Source organism: Mirounga angustirostris, unplaced genomic scaffold, assembly GCF_029215605.1.
Source record: "Mirounga angustirostris isolate CCGP_5_RB_7025 unplaced genomic scaffold, mMirAng1.0.hap1 SCAF_12, whole genome shotgun sequence".
NCBI classification, from domain to species: Eukaryota; Metazoa; Chordata; class Mammalia; order Carnivora; family Phocidae; genus Mirounga; species Mirounga angustirostris.
The window spans coordinates 71,848,251-71,863,921 of record NW_026991720.1 but is presented as its reverse complement, the minus strand read 5'-3'; the positions used below and the strand labels follow the sequence as shown (position 1 = coordinate 71,863,921).

General features: G+C 38.9%; 1 long non-coding RNA gene across 1 annotated transcript in view; it reads left to right on the top strand.

Annotated features, from left to right (window-relative positions):
* Window positions 1–3,733: 3,733 nt before the first annotated feature.
* The window catches only part of LOC135362190 (uncharacterized), a 258,629-nt gene continuing 246,691 nt past the window's right edge, over window positions 3,734–15,671 (top strand). The window contains exon 1 of the long non-coding RNA XR_010406666.1: window positions 3,734–3,918. This is a non-coding gene — a long non-coding RNA (uncharacterized LOC135362190). The remainder of the gene's footprint in view (window positions 3,919–15,671) is intronic.

Genomic DNA, 15,671 nt, shown 5'->3' with positions numbered 1-15,671 from the left:
CTCTTGTCAAGATCACGAATGACTTCCCCACTGCTAAATCCAATGGTCAGTTCTCACTTTTCATATATTTGACCTTTCTTCATTTGGTTTCTGGGATATCACACTCTCTGGGATTTCCTCCTACCTTTTTAATTGTTTCTTCTCAGTCTCATTGGTTTTTCCTCTCCCACCTGATCCCTTAAATTTGGGGGTCTCCAGTGTCTTGGGCCTTAGTCCTCCTCTCTTCTCTGCCTATACTTATTTCCATGGTGATTGCATCTAAACTTATGACTTTAAATACCACTTAAATGCCTAAGACTCTTGAGTTCATCTCTTCATCCCAGACCTACTTTCTGATATCCAGGCTCACATGTAGTGACCTATCATATCTTCCTTTGGTTGTTTCAAATTGAACATGTCAAAAACCAAATACCTGATTTGGCCCCTACATTAGCACCTCCTATAGCTGTCTCCATCTCAGTTGATGGCAACACAATTTTCCTGGGGCCAAGGCCACAACTTTCACATCAACCTTGATCTTTATCTTTTCTCACACTCTCCATCCAGTTCATTAGAACATTTCTTGTTCTATCTTCATCGTATATCCAGAACTTGACCATTTCTCAGTACCACCTCTGTTACCACCTTGGTCTGAGCCACTGTTACCAGTTTCCTAACCTATTTTGCTGTTTCCATCCTTGCCCCTCCCACCATTTATTCTCAGCATAGTAGCCAGAGTGAACCTTTAAATCTAAATCTAATCAGATTATGTCTCTGCTTAGAATCTTCTAAAGATTCTCGTTCACTCAGAGTGAAAGCCAAAGTCGGGGCACCTGGGTGGCTCAGTGGGTTAAGTTTCTATCTTTGGCTCAGGTCATGATCCTAGGGTCCTGGGATTGAGCCCCATGTGGGGCTTTCTGCTCAGCGGGAGCCTGCTTCTCCCTTTTCCTCTGCCTGCTGCTCCCGCTGCTTGTGCTCTCTCTCTCTCTGTCAAATAAATAAATAAAAATCTTTAAAAAAATAAAAATAAAAAAAAGAGCGAAAGCCAAAGTCTTTGCAGTGGTCTACTAGGCCCTGTGTGTCCTGACCTCAGTTTCCTATCTGAACCCTCTCCTTCTCCTCTCCCCTGAATTCACTACACTCCAGCCACATTGGTCTCCTTGCTGTTCCTCAAACACTCCAGGCAAATTCCCATCTCAGGGCCTTTGCACTGGCTGTTATGTCAGCCTGAAAAGCTCTTCTATTCTTTATGTTACCTTCTTAGTAAAGCCTGCCTTGGTCACCCTATTTTATAATGCACCCCCAACATCTCCTGTTCTGATCCTCCTTATCATGTCTTCTCATTCTTCTTTTCCTCCATCATTTGGAAAAGCTTCTCGTATCACATGGGAAGATTTTTTTTTTATTTTAAGATTTTCTTTATTTGTTCGAGAGCGAGAGAGAGGGAGAAGGAGAGCGCACTAGCAGGGGGAGGGGCAGAGAGCGAGGGACAGAGAGAATCTCAAGAAGACTCCACACTGAGTGCAGGCCTGATATGGGGCTCCATCTCACGACCCTGAGATCATGACCTGAGCTAAAATCGAGAGTCAGACACCTAACCTACTAAGCCACCCAGGTGCCCCTCACATGGGAAGCTTCTAACAAGCTATGCAATTATTTTATTAAGTTTGTGTTTATTATGAGCGTTCTTGTCTGAAATGTAAGCTCTCACAGTGTCAGTGTCTTCATTTTGTTCACTTAGATATAGTAAGTGCCAAGAAAAATGTCTGACACATAGTAGGTGTTCCATAAATACTTGTTGAAAACCTTTAATACATAAGCCTATTCATATAGAAAAGGCAAACATTTTAAAGACATGTTATCGCCTTACTTTAGTCACTATTTGCTTTGCAGAACCTGCTATCTAAAGTCAAGTGTAATTTCTAACTTTGGTTTATAATGCCTGAGTTGAAGCTTCACTTTTTCTATCCTTTGGAGAAGTTCACTTTCAAAACTGTTTTGATGATAGATAAAATGAGAAAGAATAGCAAGGTACTGAAAAGTAAAGTGAAGAATTATGACAGCCATCTGGATATTTCAGCTACATGAACTCCAGTGGTGAACCCCTGTCATCCAGTGAAATAGATAGCTCCCAGCAGAAACACTTTAATTTGTCAATTGGAGCATGGAGGACGGTGGGTTGGAATGAGCATGGTGGGGGGTTGGCTGTGAAAAGGAAATGGAAAGCAAAATGGAAGGAAAATAGATGTGCTAGAAAAGGCATCAAGTACCTAACCCTTGTAAATGACCATGCCTATAGTTATGCGTTGGAAATGCCTGTGTTTTTTCTGACTGAGAAAATTGTGATGTGTGCTTACAGCATAGAGAGGATGACATTTCTCTTTTCCTCAGATCTGAAATATTGTGTTGGTTTTTAACTTACATGGAGAACCGAACTGTAAGAAGTTTGCTTAAACCTCTCCCCTACCCCACGTTCCAGAGCTCATGCTACTACTAATCTTCTGGGAAAAGCAGATTGAAAAGGATTTAAAGAGACCCTTTTCAAATATGAAGGCATGCGAATCCAGCCAGGGAGACAGGCGTTTACAGCCACTAAACAAACACCTGCATTATTCAAGGAGCACTCAGAAATAGGGCTCGACCTACCTGGGGAGGATTTTGCTAAGGAAAGCTGGTTCTCACAGAAGACGGAAGCAAAATTGCCTCATAGGAAACCAGTTGTTTATGTGCATGCAGCTCCAGCCACCTAAAATCATTTTCTCCTTATCTGCTTTAATCAGAGTTTCCTATTAGTTTTTTCCCCAGTTGCTTTCCAGTGTTGACAACAACCACTTTATCGTGGGTGGGTGAGGGTTGGATGGGGCAGGCGTGGGGAATGGGCAAAATGAATAGTAACCACTCTTGTTCCTTACTATTGCTATGTTTTACTTGTTGGGGGGAAATAAAGGAAAGTTAAACAAGTGTTTTACCAAGGCCACAGCCAGGTTGCTCAGGCCTCAGAAGGGCAGTAGGTAACCAGGAGGCACAGAGCATAGGTTTTTCAGAACAGAGCAAAGTGATCAGTGAGGAAGGAGAGGTAGAGAATGCTAGGATGTGTGTATATTGGGGGACACTGCAATTTTCAATAGCATGCACAGACAAAGCTTTATGGAGAAGGAAACTTTTAAGCCAAGATCTAAAGGGAGTGAGGTCTTAATCATGGGGAGGAAAAGCATTCCAAGCAGAGGGAACAGCAAAGAACCTGAAATGGAAACATGCTTAATGGGTTTGCAGAACATCATGGATGTTGTGTGGCTGGAATTGAGTGACCCTGCTTTATTTCTCCCTGATGCTCATCACCACCTGACATGCGATATATTTTCAAACTGATTTGTTTATTCTTTGTAACCCCAGCATCTAGAATAGTGCCTGGCACATAGTAGGCACTGTGCTTTGCTACCCAGATTCCCCTTCAGGAACAAAGACTGCTGGGCATACTGCCAAAAGACAGTTCCTACCTGTCAGCCTCAATCTGTAAGGAGATGGCCTACAACCAAGAACATCGCTCAAAGTCACCCCTCCTTCCTATTGACAAAGACTGATCAATGCAAGAGTGTAAAGTCCTGGATGCCATGCCCCAGTGTGGGACAATTCTGAAGGGCCACCCAAGTTCTAGAACTTTCCATGGGTTTGGCTGAAGCCTTCCTTGAGTCTGTATCAGAGCTCTACTTTTCTTTCTGCCCAATTCTAATTTCTTCCTCTCCTTTCCACAAATGTTGATTTCAGGTGCACTCCCTGTTTGACATCCTGCATGCTAAGCTCTGTCTCATAGTCTGCTTACCAGGGAATCCTACCTGAGAAGGTGTCAGGGGTGGTACTGAGAAAACAGATGCTTGAATTTTGGAAGAGAAACACCTGCCAACTGACAGGCACTGAGGACTCCAACACTGATGGAATGTGGTATGTCCCTCACAGTAGGTAGCAGTGCAATTGTTAAGCCTTTTATTTATGGTAAACCAGGATGATATACTACTGAAAAGAAATGTGATAGTGATACATTATATAGGCATCTGAGAAGTATGGGAGCAATTATATCTATAAGGACTTTGGAATTGAGTGGTGGCTCCTGCTGAGCTCAATTAACGCTCTCGGAAAAGATTTTTGTAAAATGCTGAGGGTGATTACTCAGCAATGAAAAGTCAAGTTTGTAGACCAAGGGGCTTCCTTGGTAGCATACAAAAAATTGTCCATTTCCTGTAGGGGGAAGGCATAAGAAGTTGAGGAACAGGACTAAGACTTAAATGTAAGAGAAAACAAGCTCCAGAGAATATAAACTCCCAACCAAGGAGGATTGTCTTCTATCCCAAGGTCAGCTTTGTTGTGAGAAAGTGGACCCTAACACATGGGATGGGACTTCTAGCTTAAAGCCCCTGAAAATCTTGAATCCATAGCTACAGTGCATTCTGGTAAATGTCTAACAACTAGCTCTCCAATACATTCATCAGATATACTTTAAAGTTTATTTCATGCAATTATTATTTTCTTCATTACTTCCTTTGTCTGGAGAGTAAAGAAAACAATTAAGACCTGATTTAAACTGTTCATTAATTTCCATGGGGTGAGTACTCCCACTGTGGCCAATTTCAAGGTGACATTTCACTGAACATGCTACTCAATAGCACCCTGTTATATATATTTTCGCCATACAGACACAATGGATGCAAACATCCTTGAGAGCATAATAGTAAAATGTAGTAAATCACTAGAGAATGAGTTTTCAGTATGTATGACCTTTGTTTTATTTTTAATTTGATTTTAAGTTTTATAATTTTACTTATAATAATGGGTATTTTTACAACTGGCTCAAAAAATTCCTGAAAATTGAACAATTGGCTCTTGAGATGGGGAACTAACCAGTAAAGAATTCTAATTTACTTAAATAGCAATCAGAGGATCTGGTGTGAAATCAAGTCTCCAAAATTTACTAGGATCTAACACATTAAGATTATGCAATTTCGTTACATAGTCAATGAATCTATCAAGGAGAATGGTACGATTAATCTCTTAGGCTACCATTCTGCCAACTTTGGTTTGGAAATAACTGAGTTTTAAACTGTGCATATCGTTTTTTAGAATCTGTCGTCTTTTTACATATGCAAGAATCAATTCAATTCCCTTAAACGGAAGACTACAACCATTACTCTCCTCACCTAAATTTTGCCAACAACAGTGCCTTCTTAGCAACAGGATCTCTGCAGTTGGTTAGGGATTATTTTATAACATGACAAAAGATTGCAATATAAAATTTGTTCCAATTAACATTCTTAAAATGTTTGCCTGCTGGAGGAAGAACTTTTCTTTAAAGTGCTGTGGATTTTCTTTTGACATGTTGTAGTATAGTGAAACCTCCTGTTTCAGCTTAATGGAGTTGGCCCTAAATAGAGTGGGATGGAGCCAGGAAATTTGATATAAGACAGAAACTAGCATGGCTATACTCTTAGGTTGCAAAAATAAATCTTGAACAATAAAAACATTGGGGTTATTTATTATTGTCTCATTTTTAAAAAAAGATTTTATTTATTTGAGAGAGAGAGAGAGAATGAGCTGGAGAGAGGGGCAGAGGGAGAAGCAGACTCCCTGCCAAGCAGAGAGCCCAGGCCAGGCAGAGAAGATGCTTAACCAACTGAGCCACCCAGGCGCCCCATTGTCTCGTGTTTTATTTGAACTTTTCTTCACTGGCCTGTAGAATTATGTGGTCACTTATTCATTACTTAACAAATATTTGCTACAGATACAAAAACAGTTTAAAATAACTTATTAAGTGTCAACCTAAATAAAGAGGTAAACTGAGGCAAGCTCAAGTTACCAGAAATTGAGCTTATTCGGCACTAACAGAAAAATTGCAATTCACGAAAGAAGAAAAGCAGCAAGCTACAGAAATTCCCAGTGAAATTTGAGGGCAGACTGCATTTATGGGCAAAGAGTGCAAAACCAGCAGATGCAAGCCGGAAGCTCATTGGCTGGAGCATGGGGGAAGATGTGTTTGGCGGCTGCTCATTGGTCAGGAAACAAGTTCCGGTTTTCCGTAAATCAGGCATTTACGGGGTATCAGCCTGTGGGTTCGTAAGTTTCATATGCTTGAGGGCGCCTCTGAGGTTCTCCGTTTCCTGTCTTCCTGGTTCCATTTTAGACAGAAATCCTTTGGTGCTAGAAATATAGTGTCTGCTTCGTGGCTTCATAGTGTAGAGCTTTTAGCCCTCACTCACAGGGCCAGGGCCAAAGACTAGTCAGCTGTGGGCCGTTTTCCGCTTTGCGAGGGGGATGAGGGGCCCCGCACCTGAGGGAAGCCCTTCCCGCTGCCCCTCGTCCCACGGAAGCCGGACGGGAAGGAGTTTGGCATCCATCCTCCCACCACTCGGGTAAGTGAACATTTCCGAAGAATTTTTTACTTTCCTTTGCTACCTCGTTCTTCCCACCACTGAGGGGTTTTCAGCACCTCAGGAAGGTACTCTGAGGAGCAGATTTAGAGAAAGTGAAGGACACAAGGTTCTGCGGGGCTTGTTTTCACGGGTGAAGGGGCGATTTTGTCTCGCCCAAGTGTGAAGTGAAAAACACTGAAGCAAAAACGGTAAACCAGGTGGTATAGTTGGACAGCTTCCCCGTTTTTTTCAGAGTTGGCATTTCATGCTCCAGTTTTATTATTTTTTTAAAATATTTTTATTGAGGTATAATTGACAGAACAATGTACTGGTTTCGGGTGTACAACATAATGATTCAGTATTCGTGTATATTGAAAAATGATCACGACTGAAAGGCTGTTTAACAATCCATTCCTATATATAGTGACAACATTTTTTTTCTTGTGATGAGAACTTTTAAGTTTTATTCTCTTAGCAACTTTCGAATATACAATGTAGTATTATTAACTATAGTCACCATGCTATAACCTTACATGCTGAAGTATCTATTTTATAACTGGAAGTTTGTGCCTTTCGACTCCTTTTATCCATTTCGCACCTCCACCCCCACCCCCCTTCCTCTGGCCACCACCCATCTGTTCTCTGCGCCTATGTGTTCAGTTCTGTTTTGTTTTGTTTTTTAAGATTCTGCGGACATCGTATAGTATTTGCAGTTCTCTGTCTTAACTTACTGTGAACACTTGGGTCATTTCCATTATCTGGGCTGTTGTAAATAATGCAGCAATGAACATGGGGGTGCATATATCCTTTTGAATTAGTTTTTTTTTTCCCTTTGGATAAACACCCAGAAGTGGAACTGCTGGATCATATGGGTGTTTTTCTTTTTAATTTTTTGAGGAACCTCCATACTGTATTCCATAGTGGTTGCATCAATTTGCATTCCAACCAACAGTGCACAAGGATTCCCTTTTCTTCATATCCTCGCCAACAGTTGTTATCTCATCTTTTTGTTGTTAGCTATTCTGATGTGAGGCAGTATCTCATTGTGGTTTTGATTTGCACTTCCCTGATGATTAGTGATATTGAGCACCTTTTCATGTACTTGTTGGCCATCTGCATGTCATCTTTGGAAAAATGTCTATTCATATCTTCCCATTTTTTAATCAGATTGGTGTGTTTTTTTTGCTATTGAGTTGTATGAGTTCTTTATATATTTTAGATTTTTTATATTTTTTTCCAAAGATTTTATTTATTTTTATTTTAAGGAGAGTGTGGGCACATGAGCAGGGGGAGGGGCCAAGGGAGAGAGGGAGAGAGGAAGGATCTCAAGCAGACTCCGGGCTAAGTGCAGAGGCTGACATGGGGCTCCATCCCATGACCCTGGGATCATGACCTGAGCTGAAACCGAGAGTTGGATGCTTAACCGACTGAGCCACCCAGGTGCCCCATATTTTGGACTTTTAAAATGTATTAAATTTACAAAATGTCAGCCTTTTTCTAGTGTCTACAAAATCTACAAATCTAAAAATACTAATAAACATGGCAAGTCATGGGCTAATAGAGTCATTGGCTCTCCATTATTATGAATGATTAAAAACTGATTTTATTAAACTAAGCAAGGAGTAAAGGGAAAGAGATGTTAAGAACTAATATTTCTTATTACCAATGTCATACCCACTTGAGACCCTTTGCAGTTACTATTCCCTTTGCCTGCTGTTTAACAGTCTAAATGTACCAGATCATCTTTGCATAATTAGCTCCACTTAGGTCACAACTCAAAGGGTACCTTTCCAGGGAGGCCTTCCCTGACAACCTGATAGAAAGGAGCTCTTATAACATCCTTCTTTAATTTCTTTGTAGCAATTAGATTTTTCTAAAATGTATTTGTTCATTTTATTTGTTTGCTTGCTAATTTTTTTGGTCTCTTCCCTCAACCAAGTGGAAGGAAGTCAGAGCTCTTGTGTACTTTGTTCATTGCTGCTTCCTATGGGTGTGTGGCCCATAGTAAGAGCTCTGTGATTAGTTTTTTAACAAATATATGTGAATGGGTAATATTTAATTGCTTTGGGTTTCTGTAGTATATTCTTCATTGGGAATCCCATGATGGATTCCGACATTTAGATGATATATGCCATCAAAAGGAATGAGATCTTGCCATTTGCAATGACGTGGATGGAACTGGAGGGTGTTATGCTGAGCGAAGTAAGTCAATCAGAGAAAGACATGTATCATATGACCTCACTGTCCCCTTCATTTTATAAAATATTCCTTGGGGTACTAATTCTTTTGTATGTCTGTCTCCTGCCACTGGAGTTTGGGCCCCTAAGAGGAGGGCAGGGACTGTCTTGTTCATCTTGATGTCTCTAGCACCAGTTCCATTGCCTGGCTGATTGTAATTGGTCAACAATTGCTTGTTGAATTTCTTTTTTTTTAAGATTTTATTTATTTATTTGATATAGAGAGACACAATGAGAGAGGGAACACAGGCAGGGGGAGTGGGAGAGGGAGAAGCAGGCTTCCCGCCGAGCAGAGAGCCCAATGCAGGGTTCGATCCCAGGACCCTGGGACCATGACCCGGGCCAAAGGCAGACACCCAACGACCGAGCTACCCAGGCGCCCTGTGCTTGTTGAATTTCTTTGTAATTAATGCAGATATTATAGTAATTCATATGAGAGGGAAAAAGGTGAGGATTGGGATGACCTTAGAGAAGGTTCAGAGAAGTGATGTTGGTGGTGATCCTGAAACACTGGATAGGATTTGAGTTGACAGAGAAGAGATGGGCAAATATTTTAAGTAGGGCATGAAGTGAATGATATATGATGACTAGAAAGCACAAGGCTCATTCATAACCAATTAAAACATAATTTATTTTACAAATATTTTTACATATAATTTTAAACTTTTGTTGTAAAAAATGAAGGTACCGTATTATTGAACTCAAAGACCAGCTAATATTAATAGAATTTCTTTAGGGTATTGAAGAAAGTAAAAGTACAGTGGGGATTTGTAAAAAAAAAAAAAAAGAAAAAAAGCCATTTTCTTATTAGTATGTTGAAAACTGGTAATAGACACTTTCCAACCCCAAATCTGTTTTAATCCTATTGCCCCCAATTCCCCTAAAAATGCCAGTGAGATTTGCTTTGATCTGTATCTGTATATCATTATTCCTCATTTCTCAGACTTACCTTGAAGTACATTTGAATCAGATGGGTTCAATATGTTCTATCCATTTGCCTTTGGGCCCTAGTAGCAGGTGCTCAAAATATTTTCTGTTACTATTTATTATTAATATTTATATTACTAGTAATAACTAATGACGTTGACTCATTATGTCAGTTGTTCTGTGAGGTTGGTGCCAAATTTAAGTCTATTTCTCAGTTGAGGAAATTGAGGCACAGAGAGATTAAATGATTAAAAGATGAAGTACCAAGTCACACCAGGAGTAAGTGGCTGCACCATGACTCAAGTTCAGATATGCCTAACACCAACACCACGCTGTTTTGAATCAACCTGATGGTTTGGAAAACCATATAGAACCTACCACATGTTATTCATACTTCCTATTTTAGTCCATGGCCAAATATCACTGTACTATAAGATAATGCATTATATATTATATACATTTGTGTGTGTGAATATGTAGATACAGGGTGATTTGCCTTTCTCACTTCCTGATGATAAAACCTGAAAAATAATTGCTGCTATGACACACAAATTGCATGTATATATATATTTTTCATTATTACAGACCCTGGAATGCTCATTTATCCCTCTTTAGCTTGGGAGTTACAACATGCTCATAGCTAGCAAGAGCGAGCCTGCTGCTGACGCCTTAAAGTCAGTGCTTAAAGAATCTCATAAAAAATTGAAATTTCCACCTTTATTCAAGCTTGTCAGGAAATCTCCCCATAGCTCTTTGTATCTGAAAATGCATTATAGCTTGTTTAAAGCACTGTGGGAAACAATTTTACATTTCTTCAGTTGCACACTTATCACACTTATCAGTTGCACACCTTATGAGCTGCCAAATGAAAACTGGGAAAGCTCAGTGAATGGGGATGCCTTCTTCAAAACCTCCTTGTGAAATGGAGCTGCCACGATCCCTGTTTAAAACCCAGAGATTGGCAGAATAGATTTAAAAAATGATCCAGCTACTTTCTGTCTACAACAGACACACTTTATATTAAAGATATAAATAATCTGAAAACAAAAAGGATGGAAAGAATATACTATACAAGCAATAACCAATAGAGAGCTGGAGTGATATACTAATTTCAGAAAAAAATAGAATTTAAGACAAAAGTTGTCACTAGAGAGAAAAAAGATCATTTTATAATGATAAAAGGTCAATTTATGGTCAATCTATCAGGAAGACATAGATTGTGTCTTAGAATCTGAAGTACATAAAGCAAAAACTGACAGAATGGAAGGGAGAAGTAGACAGTTCCGCAATCATAGTTGGGGTCTTCAATATCCCACTTTGAGTAAAAGATGGAAGAGGCAGAAGAGCGATATGGAAATGGAAGACTTGAGCAACACTATAAACACTATAAACCAGACATCTATAGACCACTTCAGTCAACAGTAGCAGAATACACATTTTTCTCAAATTCACATGGAACAGTCTCTAGGATCAACCATATGTTAGCCATGGACAAGTCTCAATACATGAAAGAGAACTAAGTCGGGGCACTTGGGTGGCTCAGTCGTTAAGCATCTGCCTTCGGCTCAGGTCACGATCCCAGGGTCCTGGGATCGAGCCCCGCATCCGGCTCCCTGTTCGGCGGGAAGCCTGCTTCTCCCTCTCCCACTCCCCCTGCTTGTGTTCCCTCTCTCGCTGTGTCTCTCTCTGTCAAATAAATAAAAATAAAATCTTTAAAAAAGAAAAAAAAGAGAACTAAGTCATACAAAATATATTTTCTGACCACAACAAAATTGAATTAGAAAAAAAATACCAGAAGGAAATTTGGAAAATTCACAATTATGTGGAAGTTACAAAAACAAAACAAAACCAAAACCAAAAACCAAACACTTCTGGATAACTAAGGGGTCAAAGAAGAAATCACAAGGGAAAGTTGGAAGGTTAGAAAATACTTCGAGAACATATGTATCATATCAAAAACTGTGGGATATAGCTACATGGTGCTTAGAAGAAATTTTATAGCTCTAAAAACCTATATTTAAAAAGAAAGATCTCAAGTCAATAACCAACCTTCTACCTTAAACTAGAAAAAGAAGAGTAAAAAAAAAAAAGTAAACTCAAAGCAAGCAGAAGGAAGGAAGAAAAAGAGATGATTTTCCAAATGTTAAGGTACTTCGTGATTCTTCTATAAACTCTTAGTGAAATTTTTCATTTGAAGAGCTTATTGTAATTTATAAGTAGAGAGACCATTTAAACTTTTATTTTATTGTTATAAAAGTCACACTAGTTCACTGTAGGATTGGAAATTTCCTAAAAGTATTTTAAAAAATCACAAAAGTATTTTTAAAAAATCACCATTAACATTTTGGTACATTCCCTTCCAGTCTTTATTTTAAGCCCATATGCATAAAACCTATATAGTGGACAGGAAATACATACATATTTCTCTTTATTTTTTCACTCAAATTTGATTATAAGTTTCCCTGTATTAAAAACATTTCTTTGAGATATATTCATTGACTGTATGATAAGGTGCAAACTGCTTCATTTATTGAACCATTTCTCTATTTTGGACTTTTGGAATTGCTTCTATTTTTTTCTTAGAACAAAGTTATAGGTGTGAGATTACTAAATCAAAGATTAAACTGCTTTAAAGTTTTCACCTGTTGTGATTTGCTTTTCAGAAAGGAAGTGCTAATTTACATTACCACCAGCAGTGCATTAGAATGCCTGTGGATATATTTTCTGAATCCTAATGGAATCATATAATTTGACAAATACTAATATACTTATAGGATCAAAAGTTTAAAATATTTAAAGTCGGGCGCCTGGGTGGCTCAGTTGGTTAAGCAACTGCCTTCGGCTCAGGTCATGATCCTGGAGTCCCGGGATCGAGTCCCGCATCGGGCTCCCTGCTCAGCAGGGAGTCTGCTTCTCCCTCTGACCCTCCTCCCTCTCATGCTCTCTGTCTCTCATTCTCTCTCTTGCAAATAAATAAAATCTTAAAAAAAAAAAAAAAAAATTAAAAAAAAAAAATTTAAAAAAAAATTTAAAATATTTAAAGTCAAGACCATTCCAGAAAATTTAGAACATTATTTAAAAAATCAATAAAGAAATTACTGTTTTCCTTTTCACAAATGACCAAAATACTACTAACTTGAGTTAATTTTTTTTTTTGCTACATCTAATCATAAAATCTAGAGGTGGAATTTAGAAGTCCTCGCGTTCAACTACTTAAATTTACAGACTTAGTTCATTCAAGGCTAGAGGAATAGAGTAGCTCAAGTCACACAGTTATGCTCATGACTTAGAGTCCAGCACACTTTGTTTTTTAAACAATTTAATATCTTAAAAATACAAGTAATATGTGAATATAATCCTAGGAAAATTCAAACATTACAGATACAGAGATGTAGATCTCTCTCTTTCTCTCTTTCTCTCTAAGAAAAAGTGAATACCCCCTTCCCCCCATCCTCAGTTCCATTCTACTTCTCAGAGGTTTGGTGGGGATCCTTCCAGACACTTTCCAAATTCTTAAACTTTAAGTTAAAATTTTTATTTTAGTATATCTTCAACTTGCTTTTTTCTTTTCTCTTTTTCACTTAACCATATATTCTAGAGATCTTTTCATATTAGCACATATCTACCTATATTTTTAACTGCTACCTAGTGGTATAATATGGATATATCATAATTTACCTAAATATCCTTTTAATGTTATTTGTTGTAATCTCTTGCTTTCTCGAATGATGCTACAATGAACATCTTTGGACATACACTTTCATGCAAATGTGCATGTGTTTCTGTAGGATAGATTTTCAATATCAATTGCTGGGTATGCATATACTGCCGAACTGTCATCCAAATAGGGTATACTATCTCTATTAGTATGATAGGCAGAATATGCCCCCTTTCAAAAAGGTCCACTTCCTAATTCTGAGAACCTGTGACTATGTTACCTTAGCTGGTAAAAGGAACTTTGTAGATGTGATTAAGATTAAGAACCTTGAAATAGGGAGATTAATCTGATGACCAGAATCCTTAAATAAGCAGTGACTCTTTCCCAGCTGTGGTCAGAAAGGGTCATGTGACTACAGAAGAATGCTCAGAGAGATACAACATTGCTGGCTTTAATGATGAATGAAGGAAGCCAGGTATGCTGGTATCTTTTAGAAGCTGAAAAGGCAAGGAAATGGATTCCCTCCTAGAGCCTCTTTCAGAAGGTAATACAGCCCAGGTGACACGTTGATGTTAGCCCACTGAAATCTGTATTGAACTTCTGACGTACAGAACTGTAAGATAATAACTTTGTGTTTTTTAAAAATTTTTTATGGTTAGGTTAATTACCATACATTACATCATTAGTTTTAGAAGTAGTGTTCCATGATTAATTGTTTATGCATAACACCCAGTGCTCCATGCAGAACGTGCCCTCTTTAATACCCATCACCTGGCTAACCCATCCTCCCACCCCCCTCCCCTCTAGAACCCTCAGTTTTGTGTTGTTTTTTAAGTAACTAAGGTTGTCACATTTTGTTACTACAGCAATGGAAAACAAATATGATTCATTTAAGAGAATACCTGTTTCTTGAAATTCTTAATGTTAGATATTTATCAATATTTTTAACTTTTGCAAATCTTATAGTCAAAAGTGGTGAACCAATGTGCTTTCATTTGAATTTCCCAGATTCCTGATGAGGCTCAGCTTCTTTTTTTTTTTTTTTAAGATTTTATTTATTTATTTGACAGAGAGAGACACAGCAAGAGAGGGAACACAAGCGGGGGGAGTGGGAGAGGGAGAGGCAGACTCCCCGCCGAGCAGGGAGCCTCATGTGGGGCTCCATGTGGGGCTCCATGTGGGGCTCGATGTGGGGCTCGATGTGGGGCTCGATCCCAGGATCCCAGGATCATGACCTGAGCCGAAGGCAGAAGCTTAACAACTGAGCCACCCAGGCGCCCCGAGGCTCAGCTTCTTTTCGTATGTTTTCGACCCTTTGAATTTCTTTTGTGACTTGGCAGGAAATAACCTAGGTTCATTCTTCTGTTGTACTGTTTGACATTCTGGTTGGTTTGTAGGTTCTCTTTCACATTTTTTATATTCTGCATTTAGTAACTTATAGCCTTTACTTGTTATGTGTGTGCCAAATATTTTTTTCCCAATTTGTCACTTATTATTTTGCTTTCTTGCCACTTATTCTACTTTATTGCAGTTGCTTGATCTGCCTCGTGATTTCTTAGCTCATCCCTCAGTGTTGTCTATGGTAAACACTGCCTGCACATGCCCTACACTAGGATGTTGAAATGGGAACTGTCTGTGCTGGTGTACTTCTCCAGGTTTGAAGAGATTAAAATACGGGTTTCCCCTGCTATCTGAAAGTAGAGCATTCCCTTGAAAACTTTTCTAAGCTGAGAAGGCATAAAGCAAAGAAGCAATTACCATTAATTTATATGGAAAAATCTTTGAGCGTTCCTAAATCCAAAACCTAACCTTCTATTCAGCTTTTCTAATACTTAAGGACACATGTTGCTAACTGGCACATAAAATAAATTGAGATAAAGCACAAATGCTCACAGACACTGTTCAAAGCTGTGGTGGCTTGATGCTGAAATGCGAAGTATAGTTCCCAGGGAAGGAGCTTGGTGGGACCCCTCGCTGCTCGCTGCTCCAGGTGTGTGCTGCCTCTGTCACAGCTCCACTGCAGAACAAACACTGAATGCTAGTTTTTGCTTTTCTCCTTTTTTTCATTAAGGCAAAAACCCTTTTCAGATTTCTTTTGATTGGTGAAAACAGGTATTAATGTAGGTCTTTTGTAAAAGTGAATTGGTGTAATGAACTTTCGAAAAGTGGGGGATACCTGTACTGCCTAATTCTATGGAGGAGGTTGCTTTCTTAAGAAAAGAATCCCCAGATGCTGTAAAATCAATGAACTGAGAAATTGAAAGATTGAGTCAGATGATATATTTTTTTCCTTCAGATGCTACATGAGCTATTGTACTGAACAAAGAAGTGTCCAGTTGAGCGTTTGGCCCATGTGTCTTTAGGGCCTGCTCTATTCTGTACTCACCCTATTCTGTTCTCACTAAACCAAAATTTTAAAAAGGAAATGTCTTGGGGACCTAGGAGAGTCAGGTACATTTAAAATAAAATATG